The following is a 15,654-nucleotide window of genomic DNA, read 5'->3' on the forward strand; positions in this document are numbered from 1 at the left end:
ACTTTGAAGACGTCTTAAGACATGTCAGAGCAGAACATGAGATGCACCTGGACCAATTTGTGTCTTGAAGACACTGAGTGTCTCAAGATGTCTTAAGACATGAGACATTGAGTGTCTTAAGACATCTTGAGACACTCAGTGTCTTCAAGACATTGAATGTCTTAAGATGTCTGAAGACACTCAGTGTCTTCAAGACATTGAATGTCTTAAGACATGCTTCCTTTGTCTTGAAGGCATTCACATCTTAAGATTGCTTAAGACATGGTATGTAGTGTGGACCAATTATAGACACTTTTAAAGTGTTGGTTTTAACTCCCTAGGAGTTGAATCAACACTTCTGAATTTGCTGTGCAGGATCTTCAGACATTTCCGCAGTTGATGAACGTCTCTGCTGCATATTTTACTTCAACAAAAACACAAATAAATGGACTCCCACCGAAAAAATCTGATATCGGTCTGCATTCACGCTTTATTTAGAGAATTTTCAGCGTGTTACTGTCACGCAAAAACACAGCTAAATAGGGCTCTAGTTGTCACCGTGTCTCTTCATCCTGGCAGACTACCTGCATTTGTTTATTTCTGGCACGCTGCACGCGGACTGATACACTAAGCGGCGAGCATCTCGTAGCCAGCTGTGGCTCTGCAGCTGAGGTAGCGCCGTTTTACAACATGATGAGAACTAGTGCCTTATTTAGCGGTGTTTTTGTGTGAAAGTAATGCGCTGAAAATTCCCTAAATAAAGCGTGAATGCAGACCGAGAGATTTTTTCGGTGTGAGTCTGTTTATTTGTGTTTTTGTTGAAGTAAAATATGGCCCCGTCTGAATGCATAGGAAACCGGCTGACGAGCAGGGAGGGGGTGTTTGGTGCGAGTGCTCTGGGCTTCTGCTGCACAAAAACACTGCTGTAGGGGTAATTTCTGCCCTAAACCTTGTGATAGGACCCAACTTGTTCCATTCCAGAGTATCACTCTAAATGTGTTTTATGATTCATTATGCGACTGATCACTGTCGGCCTGTCTTCAAAAATGTATTCATTCATTCAATTCATTCAACACAGTGCTTTTTTATCAGTGCATCCAGCACACTGATATGCTCTGTGTTGTGATCAATGCCACATTTGTGCTCTCTACTTGCTCCAAAAAGCTTTCAAAATTAAACATCAAACTCCTGAGGTACCCACAAAAAGCTGACAGAAGCGATAAAGATATCTTCAGTATCTTAAATCATAAATTGAATCATGTCGTGGTGTTTTTTTTTTTGCTCTACAAAGACTTCTATGCATTAAACTGTAATGTTCTCTTTGTTGTGCTAAGTATTTAACACATTATCCCTTTTAAGCTCATATCACATAGCTTTAAGTAATACTTTTTGAATGAGTTGGTGCTGTTGAGTTGATGTGCTAGTTCACTCTGTAGAGTAGAAACTCAGCTATGGCTTCTAAAAACATAAAGGGGTTGTTGCTTTTTAGTGAGAAACTTACTAATCAACGCTCACAATATTTTCATTTGCTTCATAATACAATATCAGCAAGTTGTACTGTCTTTAAGGTACTTGGAACTAAAACGTGAATAGAAAACAAACCTTTACATTGTGACCACAAGATGGCAGCATGTGACTACAAGAGAAATCACTGCAAAAAATGTCATCCTCGTATTCAGGCTGAACAATATTGAATTAAAGATACAACACCCACCAAACCCAATTTATGAAATTAACGGTACAGGTGTGATTTTGGTATGTCTTGTTTGATGTGCGCGCTGCACAGGATCTCATGTGTTCACCTCTACTTTATTGTTTGAACGGTGGCACAGCAGCAGCGTTTGGTTTTCTCTTCAAGCCCCTCAAACCTTTTCTGTGCATTTTCTGATTGATGGGAGTTCCCAACTAGATCATCAATTTTTCCCTGCCTTGCATTTTTGTTAATCTAATCTCTAACGCTGTGATAACTTAAATCACTGACAGTATTACACACAGGAATTTACGAAAAGTGACGATTAATTCATTTCAAAATACAAACAGAAAACTAAACTATACCAAAAAGTATTGGGTGTATGAAATCAGTAATGTCAGTGGTGTACATGTGGGTGTGTGTGAAGGCATTAGAGTGTATGCGGTGTTGAAGAGTGCGTTAACAAAATCCAAACTAAAACAACGGGTAACTCCAGCTCCTGGCCTAGGCAGAACAGAAGAGAAAAAGGAAGGGGGGAAGAGCAAGAAATGCCCCCTTTTATGCTGGGTAGAGCAATGAGCCCAGGTGCTCCAAATCACCCCAGCACCTTGAAAGACACAGTAACAACTGTTAGTCAAAGACGACCAGTAGGGGTCATCACAGTTATCTTATCTTATCTTATCTTATCTTATCTTATCTTATCTTATCTTATCTTATCTTATCTTATCTTCAGGGACCATGAGTATTTTTCTTGAAAAAAGTGTGGGTTTTTTATTTGACCCAAAAGGAAAATGATAATCGCTGAAATTAACCTAGTGTGGCAGATTGCACTGCCAATCACTTATTTTAGACAACACAAGGCATAATCACCCAGAGAATTACTTTCAGATGATCTGCAGCATGAAAAGGAGACACACATTCCTCAGCTTAATAAACGGAACACTATTGACAATTGCCCTCATCTTGGTCCATCATAAAGGAGCACTTTTTTTTTTTTTTGAATGATCATTGCTGCTTTTGCCAGATTCTTCCATTTACATTTTGAGTCCAGAAAAGAAGCAACAAATCCAATATAAAAGTCAGTTAAGTTCGGGGGTAGTGTTTTACTCTGTGCTCCACTAGAGGGCAACGATACTTCAGTGTTCAATGTCTATTGCTCTGTCATCTCTGTCAGTCTACTCTGTGTTGGAATAAATATCACTCTTCTTTTAAGGATTATTTATCCCCTAAAATGCCCCAGCTTTTAAATCTCACCCCTACAGAAAGCTTTATCATTTATTTTGTTATGCATAAGCTAACCAGGAGGAGCCTACATCAAGTCCCATCTGATGCTTACGATAAAGTGCTTGGTTAGTTGCATTAGGTGTGCTTGGGACAACACCTGACTTTCCTATGTGTCCTCTTAGATGCAGTTCTATTCATGGAGTTGAATTATTAGAAAAGAGAACAGCTATTACAAATTGAATTTGGTTTTGCAATTGGGTATTTAATTATTAGTTATGTTGAATTATAATATATATATATATGTAATGTAAATAGAAACATTAAGTATTACTTACGTATCTAGTTCAAACTATTTATAGATGTGGGCAGCTATGAGCCAGAGCAAATGTGCCCAAACTTACTTTTGAAAAAGGACAAGGTCAGGCAGCTTTTGCTGATGTATTGTTTCACCCTGAAAGTATAATCTGAATGCTTTGTGTGAACTCTTTCTTTGAGTGATTTCTGTAAAATCAGTCCCTCAGTGAACTCAAACCTCCTTGTTCCATCTCACAGACTAATGACATCAAAGCTCACCTGTCCCTCAGGTGTCTCTGATCCCAGATGATCAGTGGTCAGTTTTCTGCAGTATTACGTGATTGCTTATACATCGGTAAACTCTGCTTCTGAACCAGGAACACATTTTCCATTAGGGGGCAATATGAGCAATACAAATCAGGATGTTTTTATGTCATGATCAGGATCTGGATTTGATCAGGATTGATTTTCATGTTCATACTATTCCGACCTCAAACAAGACTTCTAGACCAAAATACAGGTACATCTCAAAAAATTAGAATATCTTGAAAAAGTTAAATACATTTCATCACTCATTTCAGAATGTGTAACCCATACAGTATACAGATTTATTACAGATAGCGTGAAACATTTCAAACATTTATTGCTTGAAATTTTGGTAATTGTGGCTTATAGATAATGAAAACTTAAAGTCAATCAATCAATCAATCTTTATTTATATAGCGCCAAATCATAACAAATGTTATTTCAAGACACTTAACAAAAGTGTCTCAGGATATTAGAATATTACTTAAGATTAATAAAAAAAGATATTTTAAACAAAATGTCAGGCTACTGAAAAGTATGTTCATTTCCATGCACTCAGTACTTGGTTGGGCCTCCTTTTGCATGAATTACCGCATCAATGCGGCGTGGGAGCAATTAGTGTGTGGCACTGCTCAGGTGTAATGGAAGCCCAAGTTGCTTTGATAGCAGCCTTCAGGTCATCTGCATTGTTGAGTCTGGTGTCTCTCATCTTCCTCTTGACAATAATTGAGTTTGCTGGCCAATCAAGCACAGTAACACCATGGTCCAACCAGCTTTTGGTACCTTTGGCAGAGTGGGCAGGTGCCAAATCCTGCTGGAAAATGAAATCGGCATCTCCATAAAGCTGGTCAGCAAAAGGAAGCATGAAGTGCTCTAAAATTTCCTGGTAGATGGCTGTGCTGACTGTGCACTTCAGAAAACACAGTGGACCAACACCAGCAGATGACATGGCTCTGCAAATCATCTCTAACTGTGGAAACTTCACACTGGACTTCACAACATGGATTCTGTGCATCTCCACTCCTTCTCCAGACCCTGGGACCTTGATTTCCAAATGAAATGGGAAATTTGCTTACATCTGAAAAGAGGGCTTTGGACCACTGAGCAACAGTCCAGCCCTTTTTCTCCTAAGCCCAGGTAAGATGCTTCAGACGTCTCTGATTCTGTCCACTAAAAACAGCCTTGAGACCTACTTATGGGCCTCCATCAACAGGTTCAGAACCACGGCACTTGTAGATTGAATTTGAAGCTCGATCCTTCAAACATTGCTCTTTTATCATGAAGAATATGAGACCCGGGTAACCTCAGGATGAAGTAATCATTTTGAAAACAGTCAGTCAGTGAAACAGAGGATCAGAGCTGGGAGTGGCTTGACACGAAGAATACAACATTTGAAGCCCATTTCTAAAATTTGTCTGTGTGAAGTGGCTCTTGATGCACTCAGGATACCTTTGCATGTGTTTTGAGTTAATTAGTTGATTAGGGTGTGACACCATGACTTTACAGGAGAACTTTTTCACAATATTCTAATGTTCTAAGACACTGCAATTTTGGTTTTCATTATCTATAAGACACAACTATCAAAATTTCAAGGAATAAATGTTTGAAATTTTTTACTGTATCTGTAATGAATCTATGTAATATATGGGCTTCACATTCTGAAATAAGTGATAGAAAATATTGAACTTTTTCATGATATTTTATTTTTTTGAGATGTACCTGTATTTCTGATTTCTTCATTCTGAACATTTTTTTCTGCCCCATTTCTAACTTTAATCTGCTTGTGTTTTCTGATGTGTTTTTTTGAAGTCTCACATTTTCACATCCCGATGAATCCAAATTTTTAAAGACATCAGCTGAAGAGTTGTTAAGTTCTGCTGAATGTACAGAGCTTTAGCTTCAGACCAGCAGCCTTTGCACATTCCAGATGGAGTTTAGTGAGATCTTACAGATAGACTTTGGTTTGGTTTGTGACTCTGACATAAAATGTAAATGTAAACATGATTTAAAACATGATTGGTAGCAGTGACATAATTAATACATTGCAAGATGAAATGGAATTTCAAGCCTGACTTTGGACATGCCTGAGTAGAGGGCAAAAAAAGACACTTCATCCAACAAAAGCATTCCTTTAACAGAGTTATTCTAAAACATCAAGAAATGAGTGCTGTGCATAGATGTTACTTTGATTACTTTTGAGTTGGTAATTGTAAACTCGTTTCATACAGAGATAATCAAAGGGATCCCACACATGCAGCAGATGGTCTTGGGTCTGTCACCACAGGGCACTGCAATGTGTAATTTGATTTAACCCCTATACTTTAGCATGAGAACACGTGCTCGCTGTTAAACCACAGCTCTCCTGTTGGTGACATTTCACCCATGATGCCTTTATTAAATACTAGATAATAGCAACATAAATATTGCAGTCTAACATGGAATTGCTGTGTCTCTATATGCCAAAACATGACCAAAAGAACTCAAACCAGACCAAAACAAAAGAAAAACGTTTAAAACTCTCCCGATGTACATGCTTCAGTCTACTACCAAATGGACTGCAGGTGTTAGATAAAACCCGAAATTACAGGCACTCATAAAAACAAGCAATGAAGTATGTGCATGTGTGCTGTTCATACTTTTATGTGTGTGTGTGTGTGTGTGTGTGTGTGTGTGTGTGTGTGTGTGTGTGTGTGTGTGTGTGTGTGTGTGTGTGTGTGTGTGTGAGTGAGTGAGTGAGTGAGTGAGTGTGTGTCTCCACTCAGTCACTCAGTGTCCTATTCTGTGGTGAAGCTATAGCCACAATTTGTGCGGGCATCCTGACACTCCCACCACTCCTTCTGCCAACCAGAGGGAGGACTGTCACCACCAAGTTAGGGCTTCACTCTATCCACTCTCTCCTCACTGTGGCATTCATCACGACATACTGAAAGAGAAAGGTAAGCCCTGTCATGTCTTTTCTGTTGTGTAACTTGTCTTAGCAGCTTTTTAAAGAGGATTCCTCTCATTGTAAACAGATATTGAGAATACCAGTGTCTTAAGACATGGAAATGAACTTATGAAGTGAAAGTGATGTTTGTCTCCAAAAGAAAACATTCCATCAATACTTGTGATTAGTAAGTGGCCCCTTTTGTTTAATCTGCTTTTTTTGGTTAATAGGATGGTTGTTTTTCATTTAGCAACTATGTATAAATGCATGTTTGTTTCTTGCTGTTACTTTTTAGCTTCTCCTTAACTTCATGTCACTGTTGCATGAGTTTGGTTTAACCACAAGTGACCAGCTATCAGGACAGAGAAGACAAGCTAAATATACAGTATAACTGCATACATGCACCTCTGTGATTATAGGTCAGCGAGGTCTCCTCTGCCTGAGCAGATGGCACAACTTCCCCTCTGTCTTTCGAGCTCAGTTGGCATTTCAAGTTGCATTTTTAGCATAGCCTAAAATAATTTGTTGTTCCAACCAAATTACCGAATATAACTTCTCTAATGTAATTGGAAGAAATGGAGAAGGTGAGTGGGATTGTATGCAAGACAGTCAATGGATGACTCTTAGTTTTGGATGTGTTCCCACACATGCAGCATTAAAGAGCTCACTTATCATGTATTACCACAAGTTTTTTTAAGGCAGGAAAGAAATCATTTTTGTAGCTTTTCACTTTGAATGGAGTTGTACAAAGATTATTTATAGATTTTACACTACATTGTTTCTTCTTCTCTAAGCAGAAAGTATATGTCTACAAGCAATGAAACATGCACCAGCCCATGTTCAGATTAGACATGACTTATCTTGATTGAAAACAGCCTGCAGAAGCTAGCTGAAGGGAATGTCAATCAGTGTTAACAAGCATAAGACTTGACCTGCATGTGTCACCCTTTGATTTGGTCACATACTCTCTAAACATACTGTGATTAAATATAAATTCAGATCACAAAGCTAACTATGAAAATAGACTAAAGTGGCAAGTGGCACAAATATATTTGATAATATCAAAATTTTTCTGTGACTGTTTAGATCCTGAATAAGTGTGTCAGGTGAGCAGCAGCTAATTTTTACCCTTATATATACGTAGAGTTGGGTGTAGACCTCTGGTGGTTGTGGTTATAATGAATGGTTCAATCTCAAGCCCTCTTACAGTGGGGGGGTGGGGGGGTGGGGGGGGGTGGGGCCATCAACTTTCTTTCATTGTAAAATGAATTATTTTGAATAGCTGATACTGATAATCAGAAGAATAAAGCACTCTGTAAATATTTATATTGGGTTAAGTGAAATTGTGGTTTATAGGTCAAATAAGAAAACAAAAACAATTATTGAATCCTTAAATGATAGAGAAAATGTCTTTTCGTCTTTGTCAATCTGCATCATACATGAACTCACTTTTACCAATCGAGAGTGCTGGCAGGCTGCCAACACTCCTGAATATGGAGGCACTCTCCTATTTTTTTTTTTTTAACCCTTTTCCCCGCTGGTCTGCTGGCTTGTGGTTTCTCCTGTTTGTCCCCCAACTTTAAGTATATTTCAGTGAGCTCTAATATTTTTCCAAGTCAATCAAGACCCGTACTTGGGCGTTATATTGAAAACTGAAAAAACATCCACCACTCTCTCTCTTAGTTGGTTTGATCCAAAGACGCTGCAGGACACCTCAGAGACAGAGTCAGATAACTATGCCGCACTTGTTGATGCAGAGTTGATCAGAGCCTCAACTGTTTTCTTTCTTTCTTTTTTGGTGTTGACATGGCATGTCGTGAGTTAAACTAACCTAGCTCTGCTCTAACGCAGCATCCTCTCCAATAAGGAGAGTTTAGAGCAGCGTGAATCTTATAGTGAGAAGGCTGACTCTAAAATAGTGAAACGCTTGCCTTTGTTAAGCTCTGTCTGTCTTTGATGTGTGATGCGCATACGCGCTGCGCGTGTACACGACAGCACTCTTTCTTCAGAACAGGAGAGAGTGCAGTTGGAGGAGACTGACTGAGCCAGTGAAAGAGGGCAAATTCAAACCACAATGTCTTGGACAGTGCCTGTGATAGATGAAGTATTAAAACATAGAATAGAATAGAATAGAATAGAATAGAATAGAATAGAATAGAACTTTATTGTCATTGTAACGAGTACAATGAAATTGAAGTCACAGCAGCAATCAAGAAAACAAAAGTAAGAAAGTGTGTAGAAAGTGCAAAAAGGTCCATAAGAAAAAGTGATGACAGCGTGTCCATCATTCTCCAGTCAGCCAGCCTCCACCTCCACAGGGTCCAGGACTGAGCTTCTTCAGTCATGCTCCATCTCTGTCTTCTGTATCCTGTCTGCTTACAGTAGGTGAAGCTCTTCCAACATGGCGTTGGTGTCTGATGTTAGCTCTGTTAGCCATGTCTGTGAAAAGCATGATGCTACTCCGCCCTCTGGTTTTCCCTCTGTTGCTGGGTTAGCATGGCTAGCTCTTCCATCTTATTGGAGATAGATCTTACATTCTAAAGAACGATGGATGGAACATCGTTGATGACATGGACAGGTCCATGTCATCACTTCTATCATTGATATATGCTTACTGGTGCTAGAATATCATTGCAATTTCCTGTATACGAGCAACAAGATCACAAAGCTAAAGCAAATACTAAGTAAGCACTGTGTTTTCTGTACTGCTTTTTTGTATTTGCTTTTTATTAGATGCAACATGTTGAATATGTTGAAAAGGAATCTGGTGTCAGAGGGTAATGTAAATTTCTTTTTTTGTTCAGTTCTTTAGTCAAACTTCAAGTAGAAAATCCTGAATCAGAGTTTTCTTAGAAACTGTCATCTGCTAAGCTAAGATAGCTGGGGCAGAATAGCCAATGTAAGGCTGGCTCCTCCAGGGTGATGTAAAGAATCAACAAGGGAATGTTTAAAATTAAATGGTAAATGGACTTGAGCTTATATAGCGCTTTTCTAGTCATGGACCACTCAAAGTTGCTGTACACCACAGGTCACACTTACCCATCCACACCCATTTGCTCTCACATTCACACACTGATGGATCCAATCTTTACTATGACAGCTATCCATCAGTACATCTAACACAGTCACGCCCTTTCATACCCATTCACACACCACTGGCGCAGCAGTGGGAGCAAGTAGGGGTTAAGTGTCCTGCCCAAGGACACATCGCCATGTGTCGCCCAGAGCTGGGCTTGAACCTGCAACCTTCCGATTACCAACCAAGCGCATTCTCCAGCTGCGCCACCGACGCTGATGATGTTGATGGATTGAACCATTTCTAATTGACCCTTATCAATACCCACCCCAAAACACCAGTGAATCTTTTCACATCAACAAAATATATAAGCATACCTATAAAATACTTATAGGCTCACGGAAGAAATTTTGCTATTAATCTCAGTCCCACTTTCTGAATCTGAAGACCAGTGAGGCTAAAAAACAGACCCAAGAAAACAAGTCGCACTACTCAATACCCTCAAAAGCAGTATGCAGTACCTCCTGCTACCATCACTTCATTTTCTAAAGGGGCAAGCAAAGTAGCCCTTCAGTCAAGAATCGCACCACTTGATACACCTAAATATTCCCCATAGTGCACCCTTAAACATTGAAGCAAAAATGTTTGTACTGCATTATGAGATATATTCTCTGATGCATCTTGTTAAGTTAAAGTAAGGATGGGTTCATTATGAGAAGTCTGAGCTTTACTGGATGTTATTTTTAATGAGAAGTTTGCTTACTCCAGTCATCTTTGTAGAGAGGTCAAAGACGCTGAGCAATCCAACATCATCTGCACATAAAGAATGCTCTGTGATGCTGAAGCCAGTGGAGTGTTTTGATGTGGTCAGTCTGCAGCACTGCTGGTTTTCCAAATGAAGAGTGAAGTTTGGAGGAATTTAGGTTTACTACCCACCTATCCACACTGTTTGTCTGTAATGACTAAGAGGCTTTAACATGAAAGAGGGATGTATAGATGAATCTGAGGAAGGTAGAAAGTGGAGCTTCTTTTTTTAGGATTCCAGATGAAAGACTTTTAGAAAAGTGACACATTTGATTAATTCTCCAGTAGTATGCTGAGAGTGTTGTTTACTGCAGGCACGAGGCCTCAACATTAGACTCCATGGGCTTCTTCGGGCTGAAAATTCATCACCGTGAAGGGCAGATTGATAGAATGAATGGATATTTGGAAAATAAAGTTGAAGGTTCAACAGCAGGGAAAATAAACAAAAACAACCTAGCAAACACAAATTCATTAAAATCAAACAATTTCTGTTGGGTGTTGACCTGAGGATTTCTATGGGTTTCATGGAGTCTTTGAGCAGTGGTGATTTTAGGGAGTGGCCTGGTGCCACCCCTAAAAACTCATTGGCCACCCCTTTGGCCACCTCAGATCTGATAGGTAGTTGGCCAAGTTCGTTAACACAAGAAACAAGAGAAATGCTGTCAATCAATGGTGATGGCTGACTGACTGATCTAGAGTCAGTTTTACACTTTTAACTACCACAATATGGTCGGACTGAGGCTGCAGAGAGCTGATTTCTGATCACTGGAAAAACAGTGACCATGCAGATCTGGGATCAGTAGAGCCATGAGATGAGCACGCTGCATCTCTGTGTCACCTGTAGCTCCAGCAGAACAGGACAGAGACAACATTCATTGTAACTTGATAAAAACGGATTCAGACATTTGAGAGGTACAGTGTTGGGCAGTAACATCAAATAGCATCTAGTTAGTAATTTAACTACATTTTTCAGTAACGACGTGGTAGCATCGTTGTTTACAAAAAGAAAGAACTTTTCAGGCTTGGGTGAAAGTCGCTGAGGAGACAGGAAGAGGCAGCAGGCCTTGATTGTGATCTCCAAGGCTTTCACACACTCTCCTGTCATGCTTTTGAAACCATAGCTGATTGTTTTTCAGATGCTCATTTGGGCTCTTGGTCTATAAGTGAGCGGGCTCTCTATTCTGCCTGCACTGTCAAAATAGTCCAGCGTTGAGACCCTGGTGTTCATGCAACGCATTACAGGCATGACGCACGTTTAAATTCGCAAATTCACATTTGGTGTGGCCGCGGTATTAGAGTTACCTTCACCCTCAGGAACGGAGGTTATTCTTAAGTTATATTTACGTTTGCATAGTTCACATCTGGAACAGCGCAGTGCAGTTTGACACCATCTTTTGAACTAACACAAATAACAACCATAACAAAGATTCCTGATCCTGACTCAGGTTTTGGTTTTTAGAATAGGGGAGACCAGGTATGGTTGTAACATGGGGAGAGTTGTAATACTACCAATTCCACCAATCAGGGATAAGATAGGAGTTATTTTTTCATTTTCTAAACTGCTTATCCTGTTCAGGGTTGAGGGTGGCTGGAGCCTTTCCCAGCTGTCATTGGGGGAGAGGCGGGGTACACCCTGGACTGGTCGCCAGCCAACCACAGGGCTGACACATAGACAGAAAACCTTTCACGCTCATACTTACACCTACAGGCAATATAGCTGTTGAGCATGCTTTTGCAACACAGTCTCACTCCCAGCGTGTCAAAAACCGACGCTTGGTCAGGGCCCTTTGGCGTCAGAAGCTGACGCAAAAGTTCTCCCTCTGCGTCCTCATGAGACGCTGCGGGTCTCCAGTTCACTCCAATGTAAACCGACTGTGGCGTTTTACAATGCTGTGAGCTCACATCTGATTGGTTAACGGGGGAAAGAACATCCGGAAGTACTATCCTGTCTGACAGTTTTCACGTTCGTCGCTATTTTACTATGTTATACGCGATATTTCTCTACAAAAAAACATATATTTGTCATTGTTAATTGCTCAATAAGATGTGTCAATGTTTAAGTCCATCAGTTGTCTTTATGTTCCTTTCGATTCAGAGAAATAATGAATTCGATCTCACTTTTGGATGGCCGAAGGTACTACACTACCCACAATCCCGTGGGTTGTTTCCATAGTGACGACACCCAAAAGCTTTGCTTCACCAAATCTTTTTAAAACTATTTATTTAAAAATAATTTAAAATGTTGATGTGAAGTGAATTTACTTATCATTGAAACGCTTTCTTAAATAGTTTGTTTCAATAAATGTTTTAGGGACGTGTTATGACGCCATGGTATAGCCTACATAGCCTAAGACCAGCGACGATTGCGGGTGCTTCCCGCTTGCGTATTTTTTTTTTTTGTAGGATAGATGCGGGAATCTCATACTGTTACGTCTTCTTATAGGCAGATGCTTTCATGATTGGCTGTTGCTATTGCACGTATTACCCAACGGACAAATTGGATCAAGTCGCAGCATGAATATTTATGAAATACCCGGATGGATCCTACGAGAAAAAAAGCTCACCTCCCGCTGTCCCCATTTCTCCCCTGCTTCCTGTAAGTATTAAATGACTGAGGAAATTTAAAACATTAATTTCAGTATCTGTCTATTCAGTTGTTTGTAGGTAATAGTTTACTTTTTAATTTCATGAAGATAAAACAGACTTTAAGAGTGTTTTATGAGTCAATCATGTAATGATTTTATTTTGAATGTTGTTTTGAACGTTTCCAAAAATGTACTTGCCGATCATGCAGGCATTATTTTACAAACTATCCTGCTTTAGGCAAACCCCTTCAAAATATTACCTTTAATTTATATTAATAAAATTGCTCTGAGGAAGTATATAGGCTAATCTCCATAAATGATATATTTTTATTCACTGCGTAACACCATCTCAAGATAGTTGGTCAGTAGCCAGTAATAAACACAAGTGGCTGATGCAGGTTGTTTAGTTTTTGGTAACTTGTGTCTGTTATTTCCCCTCAACAGATCCTTCAAATTTGTCATCTCATATATTTTGGTTTGAAAAATCCACAACAACCCAAAGGCACTTTTAAGAGCCCTGTCTGTCTCTCTTGTTAACTTGTCCTTGCTGTTGACTTGTCTCACCTGTTAGCCTGTGTCTGACTCTATTTCTGTTTATATTTGTCTTACCTGTCCATAAGTCTATTGTTTCCAAGTTTGTTTCTGTGATCGTGTTCTGTCTTACTTTTTGTCCCTTGTCCGTATCCTTGTGTTGTGTTCTGTTCTTCGTTTGTATCTGCACAGTCACCATGAGTGATTCTGAACTTCAGGAATTGCTTATGGCTGTGGATAGCCTGACTGATCAGTCACAGGTCAGTGGTGATTTAGCAAGTGCAGATGACTTGCTCAGGGAGCTGCAGAGAGAACAAGCTGCAGCAGCACCAGAAGCACCAAGACCTACAGTGAAGTGGAGAAAGAGAACCTGTGAAGGAGACTTAATTCATGGACAGCCAAGATCAATAAGGAATCAGTCTAATCAAGGTCAGTATTGTTTTTACATTATTAATATTAAAAAAAAATCCAGATTTTAACTTGCAAAATAAATGCAGTATCACTGGTCTTGGATCATTTTTGAAAGAGACACAATAAGGCCACTTTGACTTCTGTGTCAAAGGGAGTATTAAGTTCTGTATGAGCTTACAAAAGTTAGCACTGCTGTCAGATTTATTACATTGTCTTGAAGTCTTGCGAAATGTCTTGGCTTTAGACCTAAATGGGGTAGCATTGTTGCTTTCATATCAAATGTTTCACAATGTTTAAGATCTTTTTCTTTTTATACAGCCTGAGATTTTGAAAAAAAAAAAACAATCATTATAATGTCACAATTTTTTTTCTCTATATTTTTTTCGAGTGTAGCCCGGCTGACTCGGAAGACTGATCCTCCTGCTGATGCTCCTGAGATTGTATTTGCCCCAGCCATTTCTCCAGAGACACTTGGTATTTACTTAATTTATTCTCCATTATCCCACAGCATAAAGTTGAGTAATATGTACTTGTTTCTGATAGAACTGCAATTTATAATACATCTTTGTATTACATCACAAATACAAATAGAATTGAATAATGGACAGTTACACCATTCAAAGCTACTTCATATGGTACATTTTAAAATTGAAAAGATCTTTGTTATTTTTTTGTACCATTTTAATAGAGGGGTTCTTACAAGATCTGCAGCAATCCCTCAGTGATACCACTGGAGATGAGGTGGATGAGCCAACCCCAAGAGCTTCTCTTCTGGCTTTATCAAACTGGAGCACAAGAAAACTCTCTTTTCAGAGAGTTGGAGGGCAGAGAGACCACGTCTTGTGAACACAACCATAGCACAAGAAAATGCAGCAAACCGTGTCTGCCAACAGTGTGGAAGGAATTCAGCTGTTGTCCGATGTCGTGATTGCCAGCCATCCCCCTTCTTCTGCTCTGAATGTGATGTCAGCATGCACACCAGACATGTGCTTCACAACAGAGATGCCTGTACAGCAGGATTCTTCCAGCCTTTGCCTCCAACAACTTTTATAAAGTGTAACACCCTTTGCCCATGTGGTATGTTCTGGTTTGTAAGTTTCAAAAATATATTTTCTTACTGGATTTGTTGAGCACTTTAGGGTTCAATTGCAGCTTCTTCTGGGTGACTTTAATACTTTTCAGTCATGTGCTTCATGTCACATTTTTGTCATGTAGGTAAACTGTAGTTGAATTGGGTCAGAAATTTGTCACAACGCAATATAGTAATTAATTCTTCTCTCATGTCATTCATATGGTGTTTTCTTGTGCTTTTCAGTGCGTTTTGTACCCATGGAAATCCCTGACAAAGTCTGTGATTGTCAAACACCGTCATTAAGTGTCAAACCAGGGAAGACTGTGGCAGTGATCACAATGAATGGTAAGACTGTAATGAACTTTGGTCCTGATTGAAATGTTTGTTTAATAAGATCTGTCTCTTCTCAACAACTCCCACATGTTGCCATACATTGTTAGAAGGAAAAAAAATCACATGAACATCGAGTGATGCATTCTGCGTTAGAGGGAAAAAATGATTATCTAGGGCAGTTAACATTACAGTGGATTTCCATTTTTTTTTTTTCCAGGACGCCATGAGCTCAGCATGCCTGAGTTGGTATGTGAAACAGGCCAGGTCAGTTGGATTGCTGGAGTTGATGACCTTCTTCGAAGTGACTACTGGCCAGCTACCCTTCACTTCTCCACCATTTTTGCCATTGTTACTTTTATTTCATTTGAAGAAAGTAAAATGGTTGCACCAGGACTGTCCTGTCAGGCATTTTTAAGAATGCTGGATCGGCGAACTGTCCGCTTTGGCCGTGTGAGTATTGAAGGTCTTTGTCCCATGTTATTT

General features: G+C 39.5%; 1 long non-coding RNA gene across 1 annotated transcript; it reads left to right on the top strand.

Annotated features, from left to right (window-relative positions):
- Positions 1 to 14,195: 14,195 nt before the first annotated feature.
- LOC141786690 (uncharacterized) lies at positions 14,196 to 15,184 on the top strand. The gene is made up of 3 exons (XR_012597922.1): positions 14,196 to 14,240; positions 14,455 to 14,843; positions 15,082 to 15,184. It is a non-coding gene; the product is annotated as an uncharacterized LOC141786690 (long non-coding RNA).
- Positions 15,185 to 15,654: the final 470 nt, after the last annotated feature.

This window comes from Halichoeres trimaculatus, unplaced genomic scaffold, assembly GCF_033239565.1.
Source record: "Halichoeres trimaculatus isolate MK-OKI-2021-1 unplaced genomic scaffold, fHalTri1.1 fHalTri1_scaffold_62, whole genome shotgun sequence".
Lineage (NCBI taxonomy): Eukaryota > Metazoa > Chordata > Actinopteri > Labriformes > Labridae > Halichoeres > Halichoeres trimaculatus.